This window comes from Mustela nivalis, assembly GCF_964662115.1.
Source record: "Mustela nivalis genome assembly, contig: HAP1_SCAFFOLD_336, whole genome shotgun sequence".
In the NCBI taxonomy this organism is placed as follows: Eukaryota; Metazoa; Chordata; class Mammalia; order Carnivora; family Mustelidae; genus Mustela; species Mustela nivalis.
This window is the reverse complement of record NW_028136311.1, coordinates 452841-461367: the sequence shown is the minus strand read 5'-3', so window position 1 is coordinate 461367 and position 8527 is coordinate 452841.

The window sequence follows — 8527 nt, the reverse complement described above, 5'->3', positions numbered from 1 at the left end:
AAAGTGTTTGATATATACAAGATGCTTAATAAGTGTTTACAAAGCCTATGTATTACAGAAGCTTTAAACAGGCTTTAAAATAATGTAGGTGATATTAGTGGTCATATCAAACAATTTTTAGGTTTCAGTCATGTAAATAACTACAATTCTCAGAGACAGAGAAACATACAAATGGTCTGGGTCCAGTAGGATAATGCTAGCATGTGTTGTAAATTCTCTTATATGACCTTATTCTTGCAAGAATTGGTTATGTGGCAGAAAAAAAGGTATCACTATCTTATACTTTATTATTTAAAGAGATTTATGGAAGTCTTAATTTCTTACACTACCCCTTTGTTTCAGTGGACCCAATTTCCGTGGTAATGGTGAGAGGAAAGTAGGCAATTTAGGCAGCAGCAAAAATCTCCTACAAGGCACTATAAAATAAGGCTTGTTCTAGATCATGGGTCTGTCCAAAGGGGAATGTTAAGGGGTAGAATGGATGATGGATGCATTGTGGACTTATAACTTTAAGATTAATACTGTTATGCCCCAATAATGGGTCTATGATTAAAGGAGCGAGACTGATGTAAAGCAAAGGTCAAGCAAAGCTTTATTTCATGCCAAGCATCAAGAATCTAACCAAACGTTCGGGGCCACACCTCTTATGAGAGAAGGAAACCCTTTGCTGTTTCACAGTCTAGCTTTTAAGGGCAAAGGCCATGCAGTCAGGCCTGGCCACGCACAGGTGACCAATGAGATTTTAACACACACAGGAAACTCCACAGTGAGGCTAGGTGACCAATTGAGGTTCAATTTACCCTAGTATAGACATTTGACCCAGCCTATTACACCTTGATTAGGATTGGTGCAAAAAAGGTTCCCAAAGGGCGGAGGAGTGGGGCATACTCCTTAGTATCTAGGGAGACAATATGCAAACACCGCCCCCCTCCCGCTGATTGATGTCTCCACCTGGCCTGACCCACCCTTGTATATGGGCTTTGTTACCTGGAGCTGATTTCCAGGACTTGTTTTTAAGTGAATCCCCTGGGGGAAGGGGAACAAGGACAGTTTAAGGGTTAACCTCAATGAAAGCCTCTTGCTAAAATATAAAAATATAAAATAGGTCCTTACATTACAACAACTCAGTAGGGAAAGTCCCAGTGTGGTGATAAAAGAAGTGAGGTAACTTGCATTGCACATTTTTTTTTAAAACGTGTAAGTTGTATTTTTCCGTGCCATTACATCATACTTTATCTTCATCTCTGTCTACTAGTTTAAAACTAGTTAAACAAACTCAACAATTTTTTTAAAAATATTTTATTTATTTATTTAAGAGCAAAAGCCAGAGAGAGAGAGAGAGAGAGCATGAGCAATATGGGGCTCGATCCCAGGACTCTTGAGATCCTGATCTGAACCAAAGGCAGACACTTAACTGACTAAGCAAATGAGACTCCCACAAACTCAACAATTTTATAAAATTTTTATTTGTTGGGGTGCCTGGCTGGAACAGTCAGTAAAATATATAAATCTTGATCTTGGAGTTGTACGTTTGAAATCCACCTTGGGTGTAGAGGTTTTATTTAAAAATAAAATCTTTAAAAAAATTTTTTTTCATTTTTTTATTTAAGCCATTGTATGGCAGTGTTGATCACTATATTGTACACCTGAAACTAATATTAACCTTATTTTAACTAACTCCAATTTAAATAAAAACTTTAAAAATAAAATAAAAATAATAATCATAAAAATAAAAAAGAGGAAAAATTATTTGGCAGGCAATTTTCTTAATTGCATTATTATTTATTATTATCATAGTCTGTGTGTGTCGGTGGGAAGTGGCTGGTATTACAGTGAGTTCCATATCTGTGTTACACTGAGGTCCATGTCTGTAGTCAGTCTTTTTTTTCTTTTAGTTTATTTTCAGGGATCCAAAATTCATTGTTTATGCACCACACCCAGTGCTTCATGTAATAAATTCCCTCCTTAATACCCACCACTGGGCTCACCCAACCACCTGCCACCCTCCTCTTCAAAACCCTCAGTTTGTTTCTCAGAGTCCACAGTCTCTCATGGTTTGTCTCTCCCTCCGATTTCCCCCAGCACACTTCTCTCCATCTCCCAGTGTCCTCCACGTTATTCCTTATGTATTGATTCTTATAAGAACTTTTATTTCTTTCCCTATTCTGCTTTGCATATGCTTACCTTAGATGTTAAAATGTTATAAACCTCTCCTGCCTGGTCCATTTTCTCTCTCTTCTCTCATGATTTCTCATGCTCTCCCTGCCAACCCCACATGCCTTACAATATCTGGATATGACTAATTTCTTCCTGAGCTACTTTATTCTACTCTGCCATATGGTTGCCCTTCCCTCTTCTGTACCATAACTTCTATCCCCTGCATTTGTGCTTTAAGAATACCTAATTCTTTTCACTGCATCTGTATCTTTGAGGTCAATACTCAGTAGTGCAATTGCTAGGTCATAGGCTAGCTCTATTTTACTGGAAAGAAGGGCCATATGCACCCCAGTGTTCATAGCAGCAATGTCCACTATAGCCATTCTGTTGAAAGAGCCAAGATCCCCTTCAACAGACAAATGGATAAAGAAGATGAGATCTATGGATACAATGGAATATCACTCAGCCATCAGAAAGGATGAATACCCAACTTTTGCATCAACATGGATGGGAATGTAGGTGATTATGTTAAGTGAAATAAGTCAAGCAGTGAAAGTCAATCATCATATGGTTTCACTTATTTGTGGAACCTAAGGAATAGCATGGAGGACATTAGGAGAAGGAAAGGAAAAATGAAGTGGGGGTATTGGAAGGGGAAATGAAACATGAAAAACTATGGACTCCAAGAAACAAACTGAGGGTTTTAAAGATGAGAAGGATGTGGGGATGGGTGAGCCTGGTGATGGGTATTAAGGAGTGCACATATTGCATGGGGCATTGGGTGTTTTACACAAACAATGAATCATGGAACACTACTTCAAAAACTAATGATGTATTGTATGGTAACTAACATAACATAATTAAAAAAAAAGGAGGGGGACAATACCTAACACTCAATCTTTGCTAGTTTCTTGTTTACCTCCTTTTAAGAGTAAGCTCATTAGTGTTTTTTGTTTCTTTGTTTGTTTTTGTCTCAACTAAAAGAAGAAAAATAATACACATTATTTTGAAAACTTTTTGAACAGTGTACAAACGTTAGTCAAGTCCACAATGTCTCATCTCTTCTTCCTCCTAACATGGCTAAGATGAAAAACCCTTTATCTGGGAAAAGATCATTCTCCTGCCACCTTGTGTAAGATTTTGGCTTTAGCTTAGATTATCCTTTCTTTCCTTTTCTGAAAATAAGTTGAAAATATTAATAGCCTCAGTTTCTTCTTCCAAAATATGACTGCTTCTTTACCAAGTGCAAAAGCAACCCATTTTGACCATAGTAAACAGCTTGGACCTACTTTTTTTGGCTCACTGTTTTAGTGAGACAAGTGGAGTGAAGATGACACACCATTTCCAAATGTATTAATAATTGGTAGACCATACTTATAAATTGAAGTTTTGTTGCCATTAAACTATGACCAGACTCGCTATAATTACAGAGGTAAATTCTTTATATTTACTATATTTGAAATTACCATATAATACCAAAATAAAATTATGATTATGTGAAGAGTCTGTAATATTAAGAAGATGACTTTGAAATGATTGCTTATCTAAATGAAATTTCCCATTTTATAATCTTGTATAAGCTTCCGTTGTCATTTCCTATTTAAAATCTATTAGAAGGCACTCTTATTTTCCCTTAAGTGGGAAGTCAAATGTGGAACAAATTCATCCCAAAGGAACTGATTCTATATTCCACTGAAGACCAGGTGGCTTCCATGTGGCATTTTGCCTCTTGCATATTGTTCATCTCCTACAACAAATGGGGGTATGCTCTTTAGTAAACTAATTCAACTCAATTAGAGGCATTGTCTTCAAGGGATAACATCATAGAGACTAGAATCAGAATCATACTTTTGGGAAAATTGGGCCCAGGATTTTTGTTTTGTTTTGCTTTGTTTTAAGATTTTATTTATTTATTTGACAGGCAGAGACCACAAGTAGGCAAAGAGGCAGAGGGTGGGGGGGAAGCAGGCTCCCTGCTGAACAGAGAGCCTGATGCCGAGCTTGATCCCAGGATCCTGAGATCATGGCCTGAGCCGAAGGCAGAGGCTTAACCCACTGAGCTACCCAGGGGCCCCTGGGCCCAGTTTTTGATGGCTTCTTTCCTCAATCTTATAAAACCTATTTGAACTCTACTGGATGCCAGAACTGCTTAAAAATATTTGGTCCCTTGTAATTTTAACCTTCCAGTATTCAATGCACCTGATCCATGTAATATCCTATAGTATTTTTGTCAAATGAAGACTCTCAAAGTGTGTTTCTTGGGAGACACTTTTCAATTGGTTGCTTACATTTCTGCATTTATTATTTGTTCTAGGCCATCCTTTGAAGATGGTTGTATTGAATAGACTTGGAAGACAGAAATAGTATCTTTTTTTTTAACTTAACCTGTTGTGTTTGCAAATATTATCTGCCTCTGTTTTGCTTCTTCTTGTGGGAACTGAGGCTCAGAACTGATATATAACTCCCATCCCTACACACACACAAACACACACACACACACACAAACACACACACACACACAAACACACACACACACACACACAAATAATGTTAATATTCTGGCTACCTCTATTGCTGTGAATAATAAACTATATTATTTCTGAAACATGAGTCTGCGTCTTCTATCAACCCCCAAGAAACTACGGCAGACTCATACACCAGCTTTCAAATAAGGGAAAATAATCTCAGATGCTTTATATTTTTTGATAGTGTTACCTACTTCTGAACATATGACTGAGCACATATAAAGCTGGAGCCATGACCATTTAGAGCTTCTTCTTGGAAGAACTATGCATTCACTAGTAAACAATAGTAGTTTCATCTTTTTTTTTTTCCTCCTGGACACCATTTCCTGTCTCAAACTGTTGCTCAAATTGGATGGAGTCTAAGGTCCTTTGAGGAAATTTTTGTTTAATGATTCAAAATAAAATAGGAAGAGTCTAAAGTGCTAAAAATACTTCTAGATAAAAGGTATAAGATCATGCCAGAAAGGATAGTAATTTTATCTAACAACTGCCTGTTCACCCCTTTTTTGTTCATTAACTAATCTCCAAATTCCTGACTAAATCCCTTTTGTAAGCCAGAATGTGAGCTAAAAACTGGGATTTTAAAAAATTTTCATTTGAAATCCAATTAGTTAACATATATGGTTGTATTAGATTCATGTGTACAATATAACATATAGCACTCAGTGCTCATCATGACAAGTGCTCTAATTAACCCCCATCACTTATTTAATCCATCACTCCTTTCAGATCCCCTCAAGTAACCATCAGTTTGTTCTCCGTAATGAAATGTCTGTTTCTTGCTTTGTTTCTCTTTCTATGTCTTATTATTTCCCCTTTGCTTGTTTGTTTTGTTTCTTTTATTCCATATATGAGTAAAGGTATTTGTCTTTCTCTGACTGACTTATTTCACTTTTAGCATTATACTGTCTAGTTCCAACCATGTTATTGCAAATGGCAAGATTTCAGTCTTTTTTATGGCAGAATAATATTCCATTGTATATAGATACCACTTATTCTTTATTTATTCATCAATTGATGGATACTTGGGCGCTTTCCATATCTTAGCTTTATAAATAATGCTGCTATAAACATAGGGGTGCTAGCATCCCTTTGAATAAGTTTTCTTATATTCATTGGGTAAATACACACCAACAGGATTGTTGGATCACAAAGGACTTCTATTTTTAAATTTTATGGAAATTCCATACTGTTTTCAAATATGGCTGTATCAGTTTGCATCACCACCAACAGTTCACAATTGTTACTTTTTCTTTTTTTTTTAAGATTTTATTCATTTGACAGAGAGAGATCACAAGTAGAGAGAGAGAGAAGAGGGAGCAGGCTCCATGCCTGGCAGAGAGCCCGATGTGGGACTTGATCCCAGGACCCTGAGATCATGGCCTGAGCTGAAGGCAGAGGCTTAACCCACTGAGCCACCCAGGCAGCCCCCACAAGTGTTACTTTTTCACATCCTCTCCAACACCTTTTGTTTCTTGTAGTGTTGATTTTAGCCATTCTGACAGGTGTGAGGTGGTATCTCTTTCTAGTTTTGCTTTGCAATTTCCTGATGATACATGATGATGGACATCTTTTCATGTATCTACTGAACATTTGAATGTGTTCTTTGGGGAAACACTTGTTCATGTCTTCTATCCATGTTTTTATTGGATTATTTGTTTTTGGATGTTGACTAAAAACTGGATATTAAGTAACACACAAGACAGGTTTCCTTGAGCTTAAATTTTATTTGCATGAGTATCATTAACAGGAAAAAATATGCATATATGTATGTACAAGTGTGTTTATGTATACATCTATCTATCTATCCTCTATCCCATGTCTTCTAATTGTGGTAAATCCTGTGAGGTGGGGAATGGGATAGTCTGAAGAAATATGCTTCTGGATATGCTGGGTAAGCAAATTTAATTGCACTCAGATGCATTGGATATAAGTGAATCACTCAAATGAGTTATTTAATATTATATAGAAACAAATTAAAAGTTTATGTAGTTGAAAATAATAGGTAGTTAAAATAATTTTTTTGTTTGTTGTTTTTGTGTCTTTTTTTGTTTATATATACTATGGTGTGAATGTTTATGTCTCCCAAAATCATATTATGAAATCTAACTCTGTAAGTGCTAGTATTAAAACATAGGGGCCTTTGGGAGGTGATTAGGTCATAAGTGGGATTACAGTCCTTTTAAAGGAGACCCCAGTGAGTTCTCTTGATTCATTCATCATGTACGTTTACAGTGAGAAGATAGCCATCTATGAGGAAGTGGGCTCTCCCTGGATCTGCCCATTCCTTAATCTTGAACTTCTCCGTTCTAGAACTGTGAGAAATAAATTCCTGTTCTTTATAAGCTATTAAGTCTATATCATGTCCGTTATAGCAGCCTGCATGCAGAAGGACACTATGACCTAAAATGAGAGCAATAAATATAAAGTTTCAGTAAAGTCAGTTGGTACAATGTTTTTTTTTTTTTTTAATTAGAGAAGACATGCTGCTTCATGTTAAACCTTGATATTGTATATGTTTCTTGAAGGGCCACTTCTTACTCCTTTGTGTGTTTTCCACAAAGTCCAGGATGATGCCTTACATAAAGGTAATATTTTATAAATACTGTTGGAAATATATACTTCTCTAAAATCTTATTTTGCCTACAGATTACTTGGATCCACTTTGCCTTGTGTAGAATATTTGAAATATATTAAGAACAGAATGTCTCTCTAAATAACATTTAGAATCATCATTAGTTTATGACTCCTGACTCATTTGTTTATGCAGTGATACTTACTGCAAGAACACTGAAGTTTGTAATATAATTTTGAATTAATCACCAAGCTAGTTTATTTTAACTTATGAAAAAATAATTTCTCATGTTGGTTTAATTCTGCTCTTATGTTATGGTCATGACATTTTCATTAAAATAAAGTAGAAAATAGAAGTAAATAATAAATGAAAAATAAAAATTAAAAAATAAAAAAATAAAAGCAAATCTCTTGTGAAATGTTAAACTTTTCTTACTTATTTTGTTTTGCTTTTCTTCTACCATGCTGGCAAAGCTGTATATTGCAGATAGGTACAATTTTCTAGGTGCTAGGTTTGTTACTTTTGCTAAAATTTTCAAAATATAAGGAGTTGAATAGTCATGGATTGTTTATTAAACTCCTTATCTACACATATAAAAATAAAACAATGATGGTGACCTGGGTATTTCTAAAATTGTATTCTGTTTTTCCATACTATGGTTTACAATGTAATTAATAAAGATTCTGCATATATTAACATCATCCCATTCTATCTCATCTGTATGTCCATACAGAGCATGTATGAATTCTATTCATTGCTATGTTGTGGTGAAGAGATTGTCTGAAGTAGCCTATATTTATGCAGGTAGATCTTAAGCTACGGTGCTCTTGTTTATTTGCTTGTTCGTGATCAGTATGTTTGAAAGATGGTAACTATTGCATCAGGTGTGACGATTAAAAAATATTATTGGTGCCTGATACACTGTGATAAAATAGGTAAGTCAATTCATAATTTGTTAATTAAATTAGAAAAGAAATTCCTTTGGATTTGTTCTTTATTAAGAGTTTTTTTTTTTTTTAACGAATGCCTTGGGATGTTTTTTGTGTAATATATATCACATGCCTCAACCTTTAAATTTGAATTTAGAAAAGAGTTATCAGAATGAGCCTAGAAAATATTGTTATGGGGGCGCCTGGGTGGCTCAGTGGGTTAAGCCGCTGCCTTCGGCTCAGGTCATAATCTCAGAGTCCTGGGATTGAGTCCCACATTGGGCTCTCTGCTCAGCAGGGTGCCTGCTTCTTCCTCTCTCTCTGCCTGCCTCTCTGCCTAC